The sequence below is a fragment of the Talpa occidentalis genome, unplaced genomic scaffold (genome assembly GCF_014898055.3).
Source record: "Talpa occidentalis isolate TD23 unplaced genomic scaffold, MPIMG_talOcc4v2.1 talOcc4.3, whole genome shotgun sequence".
NCBI classification, from domain to species: Eukaryota; Metazoa; Chordata; class Mammalia; order Eulipotyphla; family Talpidae; genus Talpa; species Talpa occidentalis.
The window spans coordinates 19860774-19884563 of NW_023603184.1; the positions used below are offsets into that span (position 1 = coordinate 19860774).

The following is a 23790-nucleotide window of genomic DNA, read 5'->3' on the forward strand; positions in this document are numbered from 1 at the left end:
TGCTTGCTTTCAAAATTTTAAGTGATTCCTTCACCACAAGAGAACTTTAATGACTAAAGCTGGCATGGAAACTGATGACAGTCAGTTATTTCTTCAATAAAATTATTGACTAAGAGATAGCTGTACATTGAAACACCATGAGTATTGATGGAAAAAGAACAAATTTTAGCAGTTCCTTCAGTAGATGTCAATTTAATTAACTGTTATATTTTCAATGTTTAACACAGTGCCTGGAACATGGTAGACATTCAGTATTTGCAGAAACATATAATCACTGAATAGTGAGTAACCATATCATTATTCTTAGTCCCCTGTCCTTTCCCATCCCAGGACAATATCCAATACACATAAGTTTAATAATTAATATTCACATCCAGGTGAAATAACAGAACAAACATTAAGTACAAGTCGGAAAGGTAGGGTAGAGGATATGTGACTAAAGGGAATAGGGCATACTTAGAGAAAATAGTTAAGAGAAAGCACGAGGTTGGAGGAGAGTCTTGCTGAAATGGTAAGAAAATCTTAGTAGATTGTGAAATCCTATAAAGAGTAAGATATAAGCTGTTACAGAAATTTTCAAAGATTCAATGTTTTTTAATGAAAAATTACCATTTGATTACAAAACTACACAATTTCAGAAGTACAGCTCTTTGTGAGTGTTGAATACACATATACAATATGTGTACATGCTTCATCCACCTACCAGCAAAGTTCCAGTGACTTCACACTATTTAATTGACCCCCTTTAAAGATTCTTTGTTGATCTCTGTTGTACCTTGCAACTGATTGAATTTCACAGCAGTTCAGAATCAGAGCATTTTACACAGCATACAAAAATAATATTCTGAATTATTCACTGTAACTGTTCGTTAACAAATTATTTTTCCTATCGAGCTTTGTTTTTTCAGCATGACTTATGAAAACCAAGTTACTGTCTCTAATCATAACGTATCTTATGATGCACTAGCATGTACCCCAGGTTTGCAACACAGCAGCTATGTAGTTGTGTGCAACTCACTTAACTACTTAGTCTATTTACATTTTTGCCTCAAAGTATTTGCCTCAAAATATAAAAATCATGAGCTATAATGAAACAGTGCACTGACAGACAACTGATAAGACCCTCAACCACTGTCAGCTCCTTTCACCCTCTTTGGTAAAGCTTTCACACTATTTTAAACAATAAATTATGCAGCCATATTGCTGGTCCAAATGCGAGCTCTTTGAAAACTTAGGCTACTAGGTAAACTAGTTATCAAGGTGTTCCTCAGCTTAATTAATAATAAAATGGAGCTAATAGTACCTTCTTTGATGAGTTTCTGAGAGAATCTGATGAGCTAATGTACATGAGGAACACAGTGATGAATGGTACAACATAAGTGCAATTTCAAATCCTCCAAGGTTTTAAGACAGGAATTTTTAAAAGTTTCAATAAACACTTGATAAAATATTTTCCTTTACTAAGAAATTGAAGAATATGTTTAAATCTGACAAAGAGATTTTGCAGAAACAAAATTCATATATATTAAGCTTTATATCTATTGGGTTCTATTCACCTGAAGGATTTTTATTTTGGTTGAAGGAAAGGATATCAGATAATATCAAAGCAAGCCTTGACTGTCACATCCAGTAGGCGTGGAAGTTTTTTCATGACTAGGTCTGAAGCAGAGAAAGTTTCAGAATGTAAGTTTTTCCCCACCAGCTTCTGTACTTTTTAACATAAAATTATGTCATTCTTAAAGGTGATGTGTAACTGAAGAACCATGAGGTTATCAGAAAATATTATGAGTATTAGAACAATTGTGTTTTTAAAAGTACATTTAGACAGGATACCCTTGTATATACATTCATCATTCATTTATCATTATATAGTATTTGTGAACACATAAAAATGTATATAGACTATATACCAAGGTGACTGTTAGCCATAAGTTAAATTTTTGAATTACATTGTCTAAATGGGCATAAGTGCCTTCAAGTGGGTGAGTTTTTCACATCTGGTAAGAGTTATGACTATGTGCAAGCTGTTCAATGTGGTTTGTACCACCAACTCACACATCTTGAAGCAATGTGTGAGAAACAGAGAAGTATCATTTAAAATCTTAGTGGTGCAAAGAAGGCATTATACCACAGTATTTTAATATGACAGTATTTTCTTCAGTAGCATATTTGAATTTACTGCTTTACCCTCAATTTTCAGTCTACTTTCAATGAATTACAGCTTAAATCTTCTTCATGTTTCACAGTATAATAAATATGAACTATGATCACAAGAACATGTTCTTTGACTGACAGGAATAAAATTATTTTTAGTTGACATTTTTCATGTTTTCATTCTGTATATAACATTGCTTTATAATTTTTATAAGCATAAAAACAAGTCACAAGTAAACAGAAATCACTAATGTTATATAAGAAATACAAGCAAATTCAGAGATTAATGATACATGTGAATAATTCTGAGATAACTTTGTTTCTGAATTTGAACCCTTGTTCTTTTGAAAATTATAGCTATTCCATGATTCAAAAGAAATCAGCCTAAGTACTAAGGAAAATGAGTTACATGTGATTTTCTTGAGCTGTGATTTTTAGGAGCATTTATAATGGAAGCACAAATTTTATTGGAATGTTTTTAGAACTTGTTAAAATCAGAAACAGTAGTAAGGTAGGGGGGCAATTGGTAAATGTCTTTTATTTTAGTATGCACTATAATAAATCATCCTTAAAACAGCCCTGTTGATTCTGATTTATACAGGAGAAGAAAAGGAAATTTAGATAAAGTAAAACTCTGGCAAAGATCATAGAATCATAAATAACAAATCATGCGGAAGCATTACTGAATAAGCACTTTTACTCCTGCATTCAATTTCTCGATCATTTATTTTTCTTATTGTAAGTCTCAGACTGTTGTGTACTCACAAGTTTGGTCTAAATTCAAGGTAATTTTACTCAAATGAACTGTAAAGTAAACCATTGGCTATAGTGTATTGCAGTGTCTGGGATTCAACAGTTCACAGCTAACATTAACTTTTTGTCTTTCAATAGGCCTAAACTGAGGTTATATTATTAAATTAAAATGACACTTTATCTGAAAAGAAAAAGAAATTGAAGTTTTGCAGTCAGCTAGCCTTTGGGAGAATTATTTGAAAAATGAATTGGGAAATGTTGGTGCTATCAATGGGTAGTAGAGATTATGTAGGTAAAGAAGAAAATCCTGTTCTGACTAATGGGTAGTCTTTAATTTTATTGATTTGGAGTCTAGGCTGGGAGCTACTGATGTGTTTTTTAATAAAAATATTAGTTACCAACTATTGTGCCTATAATATAGCAATTTCTGTAGGAGGAACTATGGAAACACAATTGCTAATCTACGTGACGTATCTACCTGCCAGATTAGAATTTTAGCTCCACCATACTTAGTTGTGTGGCCTTAAAAATCAGCTTAACTTCTCTGCCCTTCAACTTCCTCATCTATGAAATGCTGATGATAGAAATTATATTTATGAAGGAATTATCTTTATAAGCAGATGACTTCAAATGGTGTCTGGCAAATAATACATATTTAATAATAACATTTATTATTATGGTTTCAGACATGAAGAAAATGAAACCCATGGAAATTAGTTAGCTTGCCCATGAACCCATGGAAATTAGTTAGCTTGCCCAGGAATAGTCTTAATATTCAAAAACAATTCTATATGATCCCATATCCCTGCTTCTTATTCCGCATGTCTTTATCAAAATGGATTTAAGTTATCTCAGTGAATTATAAGAAAACACAAACCTAACAAATTATCTTCCCTACACATAAATCAAGAGAAAGAACCACAAACGTATACTCTGTATTTTATATTTTAAAAATCCATTCCTAGATATCTTATTATGAGAGAGTATTCACCAAAGACCCTTCTTTTAAAATTATTTTTGCAAAACCAACAAGCGATATAGAGTGAACTCAAATTAGATCTGTGCCTTATTTGCAAAATAGCACTCCCATTTCTCCAAATTATTGTTAACAGTGCCCCAAAGCCAAACATAAAATATATGCAATTTAAAAGTTTTGGTGATCTTACTAACTCTCAAGGAAGGTAATAATGAAAAGTGTACCACAACTAATGCAGTGCATTTACATAATGCTTCCAGCCATTAATTTTCACATCCAACCAATTTTACCCAGAGGGAAGTCCTCCCCTTCATAGACAACTGAATCTCAGTTATAATGAGGACATGAATATGGGATCTTAGGATTTGTGAACTTGGATCCTTTACTGGAGCAGCCTTCTTTCTTATATGTGCATTGGATATATAAAAACTAGATAGTTTCAACCAGAATGCCAAGTAATTGCCATTCTGCAGTGCAATTTAGGGGGAATGACAATAATTCAAGGGAAAACCAGTATGGGTGTACTTATGCAGTGCCAATTTTAGAATATAATTTCACACTTCTATAACTTCCGATGAAGTGTGGAGTCAGAAGGGAACATAAAGATTATTATGTCTAAAGATTGTGCTTTACACACAAGGTGACGGGGCCACAAAAAGAACAGAAACAACATGATTGAGTTTGGAAATGATAGAATTCTCTCCTGAACTCTGATATTTTTGCAGAGAAGAGATAAAACAAGGGAACAAACTACAGAGAAATGTGAATGGAAGTAGATGGGATGAGATGACCTCCAGATGCTCTATCTTTTGTTTTCCAAAGAATCTGCAGTAATAAGCCTTCTTTATGAGATCTAGAGTAGTTAGAATGGTGGACTTAGGACTGTCAGGGAGGCCTGTGCTCAAAACACAATTGTACCACTCACTGAGTGGTATATTACTTATCTAAACCTCAATCCCCCTACCTTTAAAATAGGAAAAAGAAAAAATAACTAGTAAAGTTTTTCTGAGTATGAAATAATGCAGTGTATAATGGTAAGATCTGGGGACAGTGGGAATTAGTAATATCTATGCAATATTAGTTTCTGCTGATGTTCATGTTATTAATATTCACAGTTTACTAACGTCCCAAGAAGTGGAGATTATTACCCCAAAATTCTGGATAAGCAAACAAGCTCAAGAAAGGTAAATTCCCAAAGATACAGACAACTAGGAACATTGAGGCAGTGCTCTTTTCGTCAAGGTGCAGCTACTATATATCAATCCACCTCTTTTACATTAATATTTTGTAAATATTCACAGTTATAAAATACTAAAGTAATAATCAAAAGGTTGAATTTTTCTGTACATTTTGAAAGGATTATGTTCCTTTTGATAAATTGTTTTTATAGAATCATCGATGCCCAATATTTTTTTTCTAGTAACATCATGTGCCAGTATAATGCTGAATTCTAGATTTATATAATAGCCTAAATTTATAGATTTATCTAGAATGCTCAGGAAGTGTGATGCTTTGGATACTGAATTTCTAGATAGCATTAAAACACATGCATTTTAAAATGATAATTACTTTGGATGGAATTTCATTTAAACTCTTCATTTTTAAGCAGAGGAAATATGCATTGGTCGTATAATAACTTTTTTTTTTCCTAACTCAGTGCCATCATTTTAAACAACAATGTTCTTTTTTTGAAAGAACACAGTAATACCTCTGAGCCACTTGAGGTATCTGAGATTTTTAAAGAAATGGTCTCAGACACAGGTGTTTTCTTTTGGGATTGAAAAATCTACGTGTTTTTCTCAAATTCTGGCTTGCTTTTACTGATTATTAATGAGGAACTAGTGTTCTGAATATTTGGAAAAGAAACAGAAAGATGAAGATTAAGGACAGAGAGCAGAAGACCTGAGAGACTCTAAGTCAGATTGGTCATTTTATCTTTTCTGGTGATCTAGGTTGATATTTAGTACAGCCTAAGAGTAGTGCAATTTCTCACCCTAAATATATATACCCTAACTTTTTCTTTATGTGGCTGGAAATTATCTAAATAAGTGACAATGCTTTCTCTTCTCCATACATGGATGATTTAAGCTGAAGTACCAGGGACTGTTAATACATATGTCTGAACACATTTCTGCCAATGTCTGAAAAGCTTTGGACTATTTTTTTCTGGTTTCACCATAGAGTACAGTAAGGTTCTAGATATTAAAGTTATCAGAGAGGAAAAAGGAGGCTTAAACAGTGGATTTCAGATTTTCTGAAAGGAGGTATTCTCCCCAACTCTGTACCTTAGGGGAATCATGAAGTGAAAACTACAAATTAAGCAGGATGGTTGTTTTATAGGTAGGTTTTATAGGTAGGACCTGCAATAGCAAGTTATATTGAATAAAAGAGAATAAAATGCTTTAAGTCTGAAAATCTCCATTTAAGTGTAAAGATTATAATCAGGCCACTTACTTGAGCAGGAAGTGTTTGATTTGGTGAAATTTTTAAAAACAATCTCTTGTATGTTTAAACAAATGTCCTTTAGGATAATGCTGAATGACTTAATAGTTTAGCTGATCCCATTAAGCCCAAGTCTTTTGGGACAGGCTGTGTTTGATATGACCTGTTGTTTCCCTGAAAGTCTTGCTAGCTCTTTTGGTAAATAACAGCCACCAGAAGCCAGAATGAACATTGTCCTTTTCTCGCCCACTCTTGCATGACACATGTGTCATCCTAAATCAAGTGAAACAGAGCAAGCCAGGCTGGGAAGCACGGTTGGATTTTCAGCAGCAAACACTGCTGATTTGCCAGCTAATGTGTTCCTCCAATATGTGCTAAGGCAATGGCAAACACACACTCCTGGTTGTCTGTAACCATAACACAATTATCCCATGAATTTCAGAAACAAAATCCCTCCCCCTCTCATTTTTTATTTTCTAACTTATTATAACTCTTATGAAAACAATCTAGAATTTAATTAGAGCAGACTGAAAAACAAAAAAAAATATATATGGATGACTTCTTCAGGAGATACAACTAAATTGACATTGCCAAAAAGCAAAATGTCAACATGTTCCTAGAAAAATACAGTTACCTGGATTTGTATAAAGGCAGTGCTTAGCAAACCCCTCAGACTTCCTAGCATACAAAGATTTTTGGAAAAAGTTTTTTGTTAGAATGAGTACAGAAATGAAAGTGTTCTTAATAAAGTCATAACCAAGCACAGTATCTAGCTAGCACTAGAGAAAATAGTGCTAGTGGGTTGAGTGGAGAGTGAATAAATACTATTTCTTTGCAATGGATTTAAATAATGAAAGAAAATGAGTACCTAAATTTATTGTATGGTATTTATTGGATCTTTTCCTTAGGGATGGGCATATGGACTAGGTAGTTGTGACTCTAAGTCAAGACTATTATAAGCTGTCATCCTTAAATGATCTGGAGTCTAGTTTTTAAGATAAATCACAAAATAATAGAACTAAGTGAGACAAAATGAAAAGGAACAATTACAAGAGAACAACTGAGTTTTACTCCAAGGAGTCAACAAAGGATGGATGAGCCTGGGAAGAACAGTAATAATAACTACTATTATTCATTATTTACTAAATTTTTGAGCCCCACTTATACACCAGATAAACTGGTAAGTACATCACAACTCTGCAAGGTAAATATTACCATCTTCACAGAAGCAGTAACTGAAACTTAGAGATCCAGGGGTAAAAATGAAGTCCACAAATTAAATTAATTGAAAAACTGTGATTTACATATACTTTTTCATTTTGAGATAAATATTCTGGCATCTATACTGAATTGTTGAAAAAGATCCAATAAGTTAAATAAGGGAATTTGGATCTGGGATTGTTTACTATATAGTACTCACATAGGAGTCAGTTTAGTTGTATCTCCAGGAAAACTGCCATGCCTTCTATAGTTGTGTGTGTGTGTGTGTGTGTGTGTGTGAGAGAGAGAGAGAGAGAGAGAGAGAGAGAGAGAGAGAGAGAGAGTTAGAGTTAGTTTCAAGTGAGGGTAAAAAAGTTTTGTCTTATTATGAAGACTTTTCTAGACATCTCTAGCTATTTCTGGGTGTTGCCAAGTTGAAATAAAATTTTTAAGGTGACATTGATGTAACTTGATTAAAACAAAAAACAATCCCCATAAACTGGGTTACTTAGTCACATTATTTCCCAAAAGTGAAGTAAAGGTAGGGTTTTCCTCTTTATCTGCCCTAGCAAGAAATCATACCTGCTTTTACACTGCCATCTGCCCTTCCCATAGAACAGAGGGAAAATGATAGAAAAGTCCAGGGGAATCAGGATTTCAATCTCTTTATATTATAAATGAAGCAAAATCCAAATAAGTGAAACGCTTCTCTCATTTTTTAAGCTAGCTGCAAAGGCTTAGAATTTATGACTCTAAGTTCCAGTACAGAATTTTCTCACTCTAGTATGAAGTTTTCATATTAATGTTATAGTGAAAAGCACCCCTAAAAGTTTTCTGTCCCATGCCTTCTGGGTCAGAAAGCATATAGAATACTATTTTGCTATTATTAAAATAACTAGTCCTCATCTCAGTGTGTGTTTTTAAATACCCATTTGAGTTTAAGAAGCAATTCATCAGAGCCACTTTACAGGTGTGTCCTTCTATTCCTCTTCCTCTCCACATTTATCTTTATGCTGGTGCTGTCTTTCGTTTCAAAAAAGTAAAAGAAAACATTATGAAATGCCAGGACTTGTGCATTTTTTTTTTAACATTCAGTGTGATCAATGTCAGTTGGCCTATAGTTGGCAATTATTTGCATTTTAAAAAACACAATATTTATCCAAGGATAATAAGACTGCATGGCCCATTTCAAGGTTCCAGTTTCCAGAAATGCCCACAGCCAGGCATCAAAGAATATTAATTGTATGAAACTGTTGCAAAGGTCCAATAATCTTTATCTTTACTCTGAAAAGAACAAAACTTTTTGAAGCAATTTAGTTTTCTTTGGAATACTTAGATTTTAAGTAAATTTGTTTATTAGCTGACATTTCTGTCTACCCTGATAAACTTTCACCACACTCCCAATTTCAACATATTTAAAAAAAAAATCCAGGGAATTTGGATTTGAACAGCAACCAAAATTATAAATTTGAAGTTCATTTCATTTAATATTCTGCCTTTGCAGGAATCCCTACTACATTATATCTGCAGTGTCTGGAAAATTTGTGCTTAAAAGAATCAAAGACCTATACAGAAACAACTGTTAGTAAAAGAAATGTGAATAATATCTAGAGGGACAAAAATAAAATATTTATGTAAATATTTACTTGAGTTTGAATGGTCAAACATACCATTACAGAATTCAGATCTCTTATGTACCACCACACAGTCAAATATGGTGATAAATGGTAGTAAATAATAATTATTTTAAATAAAATGGTAATTTTTGTTAAACAAATATTTTTGGACAAACTTCAGAACACTGGGGATATGCCTTGAAGTAAATCTGCTCTAAGAAAACACTTAAAATAAAGAGCAAGCATCTCATTCAGTGAGGATAACTTGGAAACACTCTTGATTTGACTATGAAGATACAGAATTCCATCACTGCATACAGGGAGAAACTTGAACAGGAAGCAAAGAGATCGTATATCAACAAAACCCTTAAATTCAGAGTTAAGCAGAAGACAAAGGCAGAAATTAAAGTTTTCCAAGGAAGTTACAGAACCTCTTCAACAGGCCAACTTCTGAAACTCTCCTAAAATTTCCAGTTTGTAGGGTTGCATAAAATCACCTCAAAAGGGAAATGCACTTGTGTGAATCGTAACAGCCATCTGAATCACAGACTGGGGCAAACATGTTACAATTATTTTTGTCTTCAAATCTCAGTGTGACACTGGGCTGGTAGGACAACCCTATTAAGCTGGGTTACTGCAATGCATTCAGTCTTATCAGAGACATACATTAAATCGAGTGCCTGAAATGACGAATTCAGCTTCTCCCAGGGACCTTGCGGAGGCTCAGAAATCAGACTCATCTCTGATGCAGAGTGAAGAGGTATTAAAAAAAATATATCTTTTTAAACTTCAAAGAGTTCCCCACCTCTGCATTGGATAAGCCTGCAAAGGATGCTCCCACACAACTGCAAGGGCATGCAGAGGGGGATGTGACGCCCGTAAGGAGGGGGGACCAAGATTCCAACTGACCTTTTTGCTGTTTAAAGGACTGAATCGAGCCTGAATGATGGACCATTTTCACGCTGCTTGTCCCAGGTTAGAAAGCTGTCCGAGAGGGAGGCGGAGTAACAGTAGCCAGACTCTCTCAGAGGCTCAGGAGCTCCAAGCAATTCCGGAGTCTCAGCAAGTGCTCTGCAATCTGACACCTGCTTTTGCCAGCACTCGGCTCCCCAGTCTGCGTGCCTGCTGTTGTCATGGCAACCCCAAAGGGTGGTCCAGCGTCCGGCTCCCCTTAGCGGCTACTTAAGGAATAACCCCGCAAGACAGGCGCATCCCATGCCGCAGTGTGGGTGGACTCTGTGCTATTTACTAGGCCTGGGTGGGAAGACTTTTGTTAGTGACTATAAATAAACCCGAGCAAATCTCTAGAGCCACTAGTAACCCCCCACTCTGTCAAGTGTTTAGGCTGGTTATTTTATCAGGACACAAGCATTTATTTCCAAAAAGTTGGTCTGAAACACTGGCCCTTCCAGAAGGGCCAAGTGAGTCTCTGTTCTGAAAGGGTTGCAATGCCAGAGGGAGAGGCATTTTTATCTTTCTCAAATTTGAATATGCATAATATGGATAATCTTTGATTATTCAGTAGGATGTTTTTATTAAATTATGTTCCTCATCTAGCATAATACATTTGAGTTCTTTTGTGCTTCAACTATTGAGACACTGAATCATAAATGATAGCACTTCTGGACCATTTATTTGCTTACCTATGTAACAACCTTACCTATGCTTACCTTTGTAAAAACCTATGTTTTTAAAATAAAAACACCAAATGGTACTAAATATAATCCTCATTTAAAACCCTGTACAGTAGGTAGACTATTATTATTGTAATATTATAAAAGAAACGGAGGCCCAGAACAACAAAGAATTCTCAACACCACAAAAATCAATACCTTATTTGAAAGATAAGTTACCTGATACTGAAATCAGTGTAGTAACTTTTGGGTGATCTACAGTAGTTCAAATAGGATCAGGATTCAACTCAACACATTTCAGTACAGTCTCTTTCTCCTTATCATCACTGCCTGACTCAAAGGTCCTAAGTTCCTCCTGGAAAATATAACTTATTACTAACAGACATGAATCTGTAGCTTTCTGAAGCTTTGAAGCCTTGGGAGTTGAACTCAGAATCAGGTGAAAGGGCCAAACAAAGGCAGATAAAAAGAGAGTGAGGCAGAGCTCTCAAAATTTTCAACACCTCAAATAGTTTGAGCTACTAGTATAAGCTCTTTGATTCATGTGCAGTGCGTGATACAAAGGAAGTAAAGGGAATAGAACTTTGAACAAGTAGGTGTTCCGGTTATATGTGCCTGGAAAACAAACTATCCTGATATCAGTAGCTTCAACTACAATGTATTACTGTTTTTAATGGTTGGTTATACTCAGTAAGATTCTTACTCACAGCCTTTTCAGTGACTGGGTCTGAAGTAAGAAAAAAATAAACATAATTCCACTCGGTGCAAGGTACAGCAAAGAATGTGCAGTCTTCTCCGACAAAGGACAATGACTCCTCCAGTAGGCAATATTGAGTATTCAGAGAGAAATCAGTATGCGGGTATTGAGGGAATATTTGGTTAGGAAGAATGAATCCTGTGTGACTTTATCTCCAACTGAATATCTAAAACAAAACTCAGGGATTACAGCCACAGACTCATTTAGAAATATTTTAAGAAGAGGGCATTGAAACCCAGATCAATAAATGACTGGCCTGAGGGTGTTCTTATGTTTTTCAATCCACTTCTCACAGGTAAAGATAAAAGTAGCTAATGCATTAAGGAATAGTTCAAGGAAGGAAATGAACACCTAGTAGATACTAGCTATTGTTATAAATAGGACCCCTAATGATCTGAACTTTTTAAACCCCTCACTAGGATTAGAATCAAAAATACCTTTGGAACGTGAATACTGCTGCAATTGATGATCAGGCGGAACAGCTGAAATTAGTGAAAACCTCTGGCTCTAAAGTAAACTTCCAGGCATCGATAACATCTTCCTAGAACCTCTTCTTTCTGCAGATATCTAGTTTTTTCCAATCAACTACCTGACCCACAACTCAGGAGGAGGCAAGGATTATGTATGTTGGAGCTATGAATAAGTTAAGAATTTGACCCTCAATAGAAATTATTTTCACACGCAAAAAGAAGTGTGGTATTGTGAGAGGAGCCCCCAAACCCTCAACCCCTGGTGACCACTGAGCATCAGTATGGGGCAGATTGGACATGCTGGTGCAGTTTTAAAATCAGCACATACTAAAAAGATAAATCAGGTTTAAGGTCTCACCAGTTCCAATCAAGTAAAATGGAACAATAGGGTCCAAGGGCAGGTACTCTGAAGAGGGATATAAGCTGGGATTCAGCATCTGTCTTCAGCAAACAGACTCTTTGGATTTTCTTCTGGAAAGACCTTCTTAGACTTCTGAGACTTTCAGAGAGCTCTGCATCTGATCTCCACTCCAAACCACTGCCTCAACGAGGCTCCTGCCTTTGGCTCTGCCTTTGACATCGCCTGGTGATCCATGCAGGTGGTCGATGCCAGGATCCCTGAAAAAGCTGTAGTGCCCTGTCCCTTGTTCCCTGCTACCCCCTCTGAAAGAGCTGTCTGCCACTGATCTATGTCTGACTATTTCTGAGAGCTGTAACACCAGTGCCTAATTCTATGTCCTTTTCTCAATTTATCTCTCTCACCCCTTTGTAAATAAACCCTGTTTGTTGACCCCTGAGCCTCAGTCATGCCCTGCAACTACAGCTATGAGCAAACAGGTTGGCACCCACCAATCTTGACACTTGCCCTCCTGGCTTTGCGTGGTTTCAGTATTATTTCTAATATTCTTGGCCCTCTAAACACTGCAGCACAGTTCTGATTAAATTATCTTCTCATCAATTTGATTACTTTTAATTAGAAACATTTTAGGCTGGACTGACAGATTGACTAGCAGGGGATTCAAGTAACATCTTTGCTTGCTTTAAAATCAGTCTTTTAGGGGAGGTTGCTAGAGAAACAGCTTTGTGAGGGGCTGAGGAAAATTTAAGCACCATCTGCTTTACAGGAAAGGCAATGCAAAGAGAAGAAAGTGTGTGTGTGTGTGTGTGTGTGTGTGTGTGTGTGTGTGTAAAGAGAGTATGTGTTTTGTAAGCAGGGAGTGCAAAAAGAGGAGTTTGAGCAAAAAATTCTGATGATCTGTTAAGTGGAAATATTTTAATACTAACATTCCCATCGTAAAAACTTCACAATTGAAAATTAGTTTCATCAGGAAAGGTTCAATGGTTCCATTGACTTTGGGGTTAGATTTGCTTATTATTTTTGGATTCAAACTGCTTTCTTTAAGATTTAAGGATGAGAAAATATTTTATATAATTTTGAGGGAGGGGACATGATAAATATCACATATAATATGATCTTGACTGTGTTTTGCAAAATATATAAAAAACACTGGAAAGGAACACAGCATAATGTCTGAAATATTTATATTTGCAAGTTAGAATTAAGGATGACTTTTTTTATACCTCCATGTATTTTTCTGTCATTTTCATACTTTCTACTAACTTATATATATATATATATATATATATATATACACACACACACACACACACAAATCTCTCTGTGTGTCTGTCTGTGTGTGTGTGTGTGTGTGTGTATATATATATATATATTTTTTTAAACTCTTTCAATAACTATCTACATCTCCAATTTTTCTAAAATTTTCCAGTCTTGGTCCCCAAATTTTTGTTTCTGATTGAGGTTTCTGTTGTATTCATCCTCCCACAGCTCACCACCTGTCTTCTGTCCTCCTTAAGTAATGAGTTTATTGGGCACATGGTGACTTTTGCCTCCCAGAGAGGTAAGGGATTATGTTCTTTACATGAATGGGAAGCTGTTATTCCTTTAAATTCTGAAATATAACCACACATATTGTATTCTGTCACAGAAATGAGAAATTTCTGTAGCTACCTCTTTTTGGGGTCTTGAATCACTGACTTAATTGAAATTGAAATTGCCATTCTGCTTCTCATTTCCTAAATGGAGACAGAAATAGGACAGAAATTCTTTTTGCAGTTAGTTCCTTTCTAAAACACAGTAATTTAAGGCATTAAAAGGTGAAATGAAATAGTCAAATCCTGTTGGTAATAGGTTTTTCTACAAAGAGAAAGAATGTCTCTGGGAGACATTATTAGAGTGAGACTGTGATCTCCTTGAGAGCAGCCTGAGGGTAGAGAATCTGTATCTTTCTCTTCTTTTACCTTTAAATTTTTCTTACTTTTCATTTTTTTTAATTGACGTAACATTGGTTTATAACATTGTATGTGATTTGGAGGGATACAATTGCCCCTATAGATGTATGTTGCCACACCACACCCACCTCCAAGGCATGAATAGATGTCCCCACCATACCAATTTTGTTCTTCCTCCCCGCCTCCCTCTCTGGTAGTTTCAATTCTATAACCAGATTTCTAGGTTTTATTATTGGTTTGGTTTTGTCTGACCCTTTGTTTTGTTTCTCTCTATTCCACAATTGATACTATGTGGAATTTATCTTTCTCCTGACTTATTCCATTTAGGATTATCCCATCCAATTCCATCCTGGTTGCCTTAAATGGCAAAAGTTCATTTATTTTTATAGCTGAGCAATATTCCAATGTGTATATATACCACATCTTCCTAAATCCACTTTTCTGTCTGTGGACACTTAGGTTGTTAGCATAAATGGCTATAGTGCAGCAATGAACACAGAAGTGCGTATATCCCCTCCAATTAGTGTTTTTACATTCTTTAGGTAGATACCTAGGGATTGAATTGCTGGATCATATGGCAGATCTACTCTGAATATTTTGAAAAGCCTGCATACTATTTTCCATAAAGGCTGGATTACTCTACTACAGAAATAGACAAAACACTACCAAAATAAACCCTGAAGTCTGACTTAAGAACTGAGCAACAAGGGCCTGCCTCTGCAGCACCGGTTTGATCCCTGGATGCCGGCAAGGGTCCCACATGGCATGCAGACCTCTCCTGCCATGCCCGGCGCCGCTGTTCCCCTCAGCAGTGTATTTCATCAGTCTGCCTATTTTGTTCCCCACTCTGGCTCTGGTGAATTCTCTCACCCTCCAGCGCTTCTGACTGTACCCAGTACTTGTATAAATAAATAAATAAATCTTTAAAGAAAAAAAAAAAAAAAACGCTCTGTTCTTTAAAAAAACAAAAAAAGAACTGAGCAACAAGAAGGAGATTGTGGGGAGTGAGGAATGAAAGAGGGGTGACTGAGGGACTATGGTGGAGGATTGTTGGTACTTTATTGGTGGGCACGGTGTTGTAATATACATCTCAAGAGGTGTGAATCTACACCCCTAAATCATCATCAGTGTTGCAAACCAATGTTGCCTCAATACAAATTTACACAATCTAGTATAAATAAAAACAGGTAACATGAAACCATTCATGTATCAATAATGTATCAATTATAGTCTGCATTCATTAAGGTAAATCTAAAGAATATATTTAGTACCACTGAATAGTTGATCATCTTATGTTGTCTTAAAAACATTCAGTAGATCATATTTCACACCAAATAAAGTGCTTATTCCACCTTTCCTATAATTTCTACCAGTACTAGGATAAAGATATACATGATTTCCTCAGTGCATTTAACAAATATATATTGGAATCTATGTGCTGAATTCAGTCAGGATATATATTTCTAGTCTTTGTAAGCTTTCTACCAAAAGAAACAGTACATCTTTGTAATTAACTTTAGACAGCAAATGGTTACATAAGTTCTAAATGTTCGAAGTTCCAAGTTTTCAAAGTTTGTGATGTTTTGTTGTAAAACAACAGTTGAACATTTGGAGGAAAATACAGTATTACATTTCATACAACAAAAGCAAGAATTAGCATACAGTATCTTTCAGGAAACTGCATGTCGACTCTAGCGACTATACCTTTCAGACCCCAACCTAGGTTTTGTCACCTGAAAATTAGTTGACTAATGAAATACTAACAAAGGAAAACAGAAAGAGAGAGACATCAGACCTTTTAATCTGCACACAGGTAAGCTAGAACTGCTTCTTCAGGTTGAGAACAAAAAGGACTTTATTCCAGAATCACTTACCTAGACAAGATATAATTATTCTCAAGTATAGAAAGAAAATTGAGAAGATGCAGAATTTGAGGAAAATATAACCTAAATTATTTTAGTGCCCCCCCCAAAAAAAAACACAGAACAGAGACACAAAGACAAGAATAAAATATAGTATCAAATGTTTATTTATCTAAGTGTGAGTAGATGCTGCTTCTAGGGATACTCAATATAATAACTGTAAAAGAGATACTGAATAGAAACACTTTAAAATAAATTTATAACTAGTTATCAGTTTTCTCAACAGAATCAAGTAGTTGGGAATGGGAAAGTAAAATTGTCACAGAAGTCTAAGGAAGGAAGGGAAAACAAGAAAGAAGGTGAAAGTGAAAACAGACTTAACTTCTTTCATTGGGCAGGAGACCAAATAAGAGACAAACAGATGTATGCATGTAAACAGATGGGTAGTTTGTTTTAAAACACATGAAACCAAATTAAGGGTCAGATAAAGATAAGCTTAATCTTTATTATCAACCACCAAATCACCCATAGTCCTCTACCATAATCCATTGCGCTTCCTTCCTTCTTTGACCTTACCTCTCCTGCCCTCCATCCCCTTTCTAGATACTTCAGTTCAATTGTCAGCTACACTAGTAATACCTGATGGAGTTATCCCAATATTACCTCAATGAAAAATAAATAAAAATTTAAAAAAAATACAAAAATAAAATCTATTCTTTATGGATAAATATATATATATATATAAAATATATATATATATATATATGTTTGCGAATACAGGGAAACTGAAAGCAATATTTAATGAGTAGGTGGGGGGACAGTAAATTGTCCAAGGAGGGCCTCCCTGGTGGCACAGGCAGTTGAGCGCAGTGCTGTGAAGCTGTCCACAGTCTCTGCAGTGCCAGTTCAATATCTGCCAGCTGCAGAGCAACCCACACGGCACGGCAGACCTCTCCTGTCTTGCCCGCTGCTCCCCTCAGCAGTGTATTTCAGTCAGTCTGCCTGTTCTGTTCCCTGATCTGTCTTTGGTGAATCCTCTCACCTCCTGCGCATCTGGCTTGTACCCTGGTTCTTGAATAAATAAACAAAAAAACTTAAAAAAATAAATTGTCCAAGGAGAAAAGAAATGAAATATACTGCACCTTGATCAAACCAGGAAATACAAGGAAAAGAAAAGTGTATAATCAACAATGGAAATAAGCAATAGGTTCAAAGCAAGAGAGAATGAATAAAATCAAGTATACCAACCAATATTTCAAATATAAACTGAAAGAGACCTATATTGGATTAAAGTTAAGATATATACTTTTTAAGAAATAGGAATATTTAAGGCAAAATAATAAAGTAACAAGCACAGTGATTCTAGGTAAGTTAAATGTTCAACATCACTTGTTATCAGGGAAATGGAAATCAAAACTACCATGAGATACCATCTTACACCAGTGAGAATGGCACATATTAAAAAAACTAGCAACAACAAGTGTTGGCGAGGGTATGGAGAAAAAGGAACACTTCTGCACTGTTGGTAGGAGTGCAAACTGGTCCAACCACTATGGAGAGCTGTGTGGAGATTTCTGGACCTACTAAACATAGAGCTTCCATATGATCCAGCAATTCCACTCCTAGGTATTTACCCAAAGGACACAGAAACATCAATTCCAAAGAACACCTGCACCCCTATGTTTATAGCAGCACTATTTACAATAGCTAAGCTTTGGAAACAGCCCAAATGCCCAAAAATAGATGACTGGATCAAGAAGATGTGGTACATATATACCATGGAATATTATTCAGCATTCAAAAAAGATAAACACATGCAATTTGCAGCAACATGGATGGCGCTGGAAGGGATCATGCTCAGCGAAATAAGCCAGAAAGAAAAAGAAAAATACCGGATGGTCTCACTCATAGCAGGAATCTAGAAAACTTAAATAAGGGACCAGGAAAATGAATAACTATAAGAAAGTGAAAATCCAAATCAACAAAAAACTATGAACCAGAGACACTTTTTGGGGGGTGAGGGACAGGAGGGGAAGGATTGGGGTCAGAATGGGGGGTTGCAATTGTATGGGGGAATATAAAAATAAAATTTATAAAAAAAAAAGCTCAAAAAAAAAGAGAACAGTAGCAATATTAGTCAAGATAAAACTTCACATTAGAAGAATTAAAATGTTAAAGAAGTACAGAAGGTCAGGATATAGGCATAGCATTAAATAAATGTAACTCATATTTATGCACAAACCATGCAGATTTTAATACAAAAACAAAACTATTAAAAATAAAATTGCAATTATAGTATAAGACAACATACATCTTTCTAAAAAATTAAGCAATATGGCAGACAAAAACAATCTTACTATAATCATGGTACTTCATTTAATAGAGGTTTTTAAGAACATAGTTTATAAAAATTGATTATATGCTTTGTCACATCTGCTCTGAGTCAACTTTGCTAAGCTACAACCTTGTTTTTCAGAATTCCTCTTTGTTTCCCAATTAAATCTGATGAAAAGAGGAATTTATACAAAGCTAGGGAAGCAACAGTCACTGTTTCTAAAGGACAGTGTGTTTAGAAACAACAAGCGAATAACACAGGCACATTCTGGCTAGTTCTTCCTGGTACCATGTCCAGCTCTTTTTCCTTATAGAAATACGATCCCACTGGCAGGTACACAGGTAGTAGATAACATTTCTGTCGAATGTTCCATTAGTAATCCATGGGCCTGCTCCAGTTTCTCTGACAAGCTCTGACTTGTCTGCCCTATGTGCTTCAGAAAGCAGACAGACAGTGAGTACTTTTCTCCGATCCTCCAACTTCCTTTTTTGGATGAATATTCTCCAAAAACTTCTACAATTGATTAAGTTCTTACTACAATAAATCCCTATTCTGTAATACTTGAAGTACTTTTCACTCTGCTTCCCTGATTCAACCTCAATTCATAAAAAGACAGAAAAGGAAAAAAAAATAACAAAAAAGGAAGTCTTTACAGACTAATTTTTCAGATCCTAATCTAAAAATCTATATAAATTAGTAATATTAAATGGGAAGAATAATTTATCTGGTAGTCAGGGAAATAAAAGTTAGACTAACAAGCTATATTGTTGTAAATTCTTCACATTAGCAAAAAATGGGATAGAGCCATGAAACCTATTTTTTATAAAGAATGTTGGAAAAGTAGTCTTTTTTATATTGCTTTGAAATTATGCAGAATTAGAGCCTTTTTATTTTAAAGATTGATTTATTTATGCATACAAAAACTGGGGTACAGGCCAGGGGGTGAGAGGATTCACCAGAGACAGAGTGGGGAGCAGAAAAGGTGATCTACTGAAATACACTGCTGAGGGGAGCAGCGGGCAAGACAGGAGAGGTTTGCTGAGCCAAGCAGTCCAGCAGGGGGTCAAACTTATGCTGCAGTGGATGCAATAGCTTCACAATGTTGTCACTTAACCTCTTGTGCCACCAGGTAGGCCCTAGAGCCTATTTTATTTTTGTAAAGATTTATTTATTTATTTATACAAGCACTGGGTACAGTCAGAAGCGCAGAATTCATCAGAGAATTCATCAGAGCCAGAGCGGGGAGCAGAACAAGCAGACTGACGAAGTACACTGTTAAGGGGAGCAGCAAGCGCGGCAGGAAGGTCTGTACGCCATGTGGGACCCTCTCTGGTGGCCAGGGATCGAACCAGCGCTGCAGAGGCTGCGCCGGGCACCTTTGCAACCCAGCGCTCAACTGCTGCACCACCAGGGAGGCCCCCTAGAGCCTCTTTTAAACAATAATCCAACTCTTAGAAGTCTATCCTTCAACAAACAATCCTCTGTAGGACAGACTTCGAAGTCTATCCTAAAAACAAAGCAACCATAAAAATGACCCCTATGTTGGGATGTTTATCATTGGTCTTGGTAGCAAAAGAGTGGAAATAAAACTCTAGGAAAAAAAAATCCCTAGCATTATGGTAAATTATAATTTTTCTACATGAAATCTATCCCATTTCTTGAACAGGGAGAAAATATATAGAAAGCTACATACTAGGTTGTTAACATGGTTGTGTGGGTTAATATAGCTGGGTGGAAGAAAAGATGAAAGAACAAAGCCAAAAATGGGAAAAAGAAAAACGAAGTCTATATATTCAAAACCTTGTGCATTGCCACACTTACGCATTTATGTAATGTTATATATACATATGGAAAAAATTAGGCATGGAAAATTCTCATAATCCTGTTCAACCTAACTTATCCACTAGATATCTCTCTTGGCTTGGGTCAGGATATATTCCTTGATCCGCCTCACAAAAATACTTCCTTTTGTTTTCCTTTTTGGGAATGTTCTTCACCTGCTATTCATCATCCAAGTTGTCCAAGACTCAACTGATGTGTCACCTCTTCCCACACACCAAGTCTCTTCTGAACTTCTTCATCCACACTAATTTAGCACTTAATTATATAGAATCATGGATTGTTCTCTCATTCCTTTATACTGATTAGTCATGTCTCCCCAACAACTAATCCTATTATAGTTTTCTATTTCTCTTAACAGATGCATCACCAAATTGTACCTTTAGTATATGATTGTTATGTATAATATAATGCCTGGCTTTTGGTTTCCAAACAGGAATCAGCTCACAAATTGTGCAGCCTTGACCTCAGAAATCTCGGTTAAAATGTGTGATGTGTTACATCCAAAGAGATATGCCTGCATACATGTTATTCTCTTAGCCTTAGTTCTAGTACTTGCAGGGATCATTTCTATAGTATGTTCTAGTATTTGTAAAATAGGTCTCTGATGCTTAATGTAAAACTGCAAAAAGGTCTCTGAAGATTAGTGTAAAAACAACCTAGAAAGAGTTCTGTTTTTAGAGCCAGCTAAAGGTGACTTTGAATCCAGATACTGTAACAGTTTTATCTGAAATGACACCTAGCAATTGTTTACTTGTCTCTGCATGCATTGATTTTGGTCTGTCAATAACTGTGACAGTTATGTTAAAAAATACTAATGTTGACATACACACATTATTTATAATTTATATTATATATATACAATATGATATATAACAATATATGATGGTGTATATTATGTGTAATAATATTAATAAGTCTCTACCTTATACTTTCTTATACATTTCCTTTTTATTATGAAATAATCTATTGCACTATTTAATTTTACATAAAAACCTGACACTTTTTTATGAATGATAATTAAATGGCTTACATTTATACAGAAATTTATAAACTGTTTTATAATTTAACAATTCATCCAGGGCTCACGCAAAATGTGTTTTTGAAGTCTAATATTGTCTTCATTTTCTTAATATAGATATGAAACATAAAGTAATTAAGTTACTTTCCAAAGTCACACTTCTATTCTATGCCCCATCCTGACTCAATTTTGGTTCTGCTACTTCTGAAAACAATGTTCTTTTTCAATCTCTCTTCATTTACTTTCTCACCTAGCTCAGTGCAACTTGCAAAGTAGATCCATTACAATATCATGATAGATGAATAAATCAATGGCCATATGTCCTAATAAAGCAAGACCACTCCATTGCACACATTTTTTAAAACTGATCTGTTACCTTTCTCCTTTCATCCACAAAATAAATTGAGTAAGTGCTAAGACCAGTATTTTCTAGGTTATTATTTGGGAATGAAATGGTAAACAGGAATAGAAACTTCTTGCTTGTAACAATGATTTAATTACATTTTCTCACCAGAATTTAGAACAAAAAAAATATATATTAAAAAATAGAAAAGTATATTCTTCTAGTAATAGAGCAAAGTATATCCCTTTGATATTTAATCATCTACAATGCCCAGGTGTATAACTATACTAAAAGACGAGATAAAATTTAATAAATAAAGGGGAAAGCCTGGGCGAATATATCAGAAGAATGATGTGAATCTCTCCAGAGTTTCTAATTTGACTTTAATTAAGACAAGAAGTACTATCAGTCCTTAGTGTGGGAAGCAATTAGAGTTATGCCTCATACCAGTGATGCCTATATAGTAATCGTGGGTTTGGCTAATGATGGTCTTCAGAAGAACACATATAACAAAAGCAGACACTACTGTTTAAGGAGCTCAGATTGGTGTTACAACATATTACTGCATAAATTTCTTTCAATTCTACATTTTTACTATATTATATATTACTGCATAAATTTCTTTCAATTCTACATTTTAAAGACATGTTATTCTATAATTCATTTTATCAACAATGTTTTTGAGAGTCTACCATTTATCAACACTGTTCTAAGCACGTAGGATAGTAATCAATACAGAAAAAGAAAGTAAAATTTCCTTCTCCCACAGAGTTTACAATATGATGGAAGAAGATAGACAACAGGAAAATAACAAAAGATATAGTACATACAATAATTTCTGTAAATAAAAATAAGCTGGGTGGGGGAGAGGCATGCACTTTTAATATGATGACCAGGGAAGGTCTCACCGAACTATATTTGAGCAAAATCCTCAAGCAGGTGAGGCAGGAAATTATACACATATCTGGAAGAAAACTGCCCCAGCACAAGCCACAACAATGTCATCAGCCCAGAAGTGATAAGAACTACAAGAAGGCCCTGTGGCCTATGGAAAAATTAGTTGGAGATGGGAGCAGAGGAGAGTTGCTGGTCATTTTAAGTAAGGTCTGCTTGATATCAGAAGCCTTTAGAGGTATTTGAGCAGAGTGACATTCTCTGAGAGGGGTTCATTTAGACCAGGGTACTAATAGTATAGATGACAAGAATCAGCTGGATTATGAATATCTTGTGAAGATAGTCATAGGTTGAGTTAACTGATCACATATGAGAAGTGATGAGCGAAGTATTCTGGAGACTATCAGGAATTTGACCAGAGTGACTGAAAGGATGAAATCCCAACGAAATCTATTGAGGTGAGGCTCATACACAGATAGAGGATGAACTATACTCCTGATATGTATATAATAGTATGGCAAATAAAACAAAACTTCATTAAAAATAAAAATAAAAGTTATGTGTAAGTTTGTATCAAATGGTCTGCACAGTGCCTTGCAGATTATTAATACTTACTGAGATGACCAAGTTATTCTATCATGTAACTACAATCCTTAAAATAACAAGTGGAGTAGGATCAAAACAAGGGTGGTGGGAATTGTTCAGGGCCTATAACCAAGATGAAAATGCGTATATTGTACAAAAATGAAAAATTATGTAAAAAATATATAAACTTTAAAAAAATTAGTTCATTCTGAGGAATATTTCTCAGAAGGGTGAGCTCCTTAATTCATTTTCTTTCTGGGATATGCTCAAAAGGAGTTATTGGTATTTAGAAACAGAAATCCAAACATTCTGATAAACTGGAGCTCATTCTTCATCCTTGATTCCTTGATTAAATTGCACCACCATTTGTTACTGCCTTTGCAGATCAAGGTCATATTCTCAAAAAAAAAAAAAAAAAAAACAAGTGGCACAGAGGTTTTTGTAGCTAAATTCTGGTAGGTAAAACCTTTATAAGAAAATCCAATGTCACCAGAAGCTTTAGAGAAAACTAAATAAATCATTTATGTGAATACACTTGGTAAAGTTCATGATGAGCTTGTGTCAGATGTGATAATAATATGAATATGATATTGCAGATT

At 35.2% G+C, this 23790-nt stretch overlaps 1 protein-coding gene across 10 annotated transcripts in view; it reads right to left on the bottom strand.

The window, feature by feature from the left end:
* Positions 1–23790, bottom strand: part of ANO3 (anoctamin 3) — a 391782-nt gene that overhangs the window by 190276 nt on the left and 177716 nt on the right. The gene's annotated exons all lie outside the window — the stretch shown is intronic.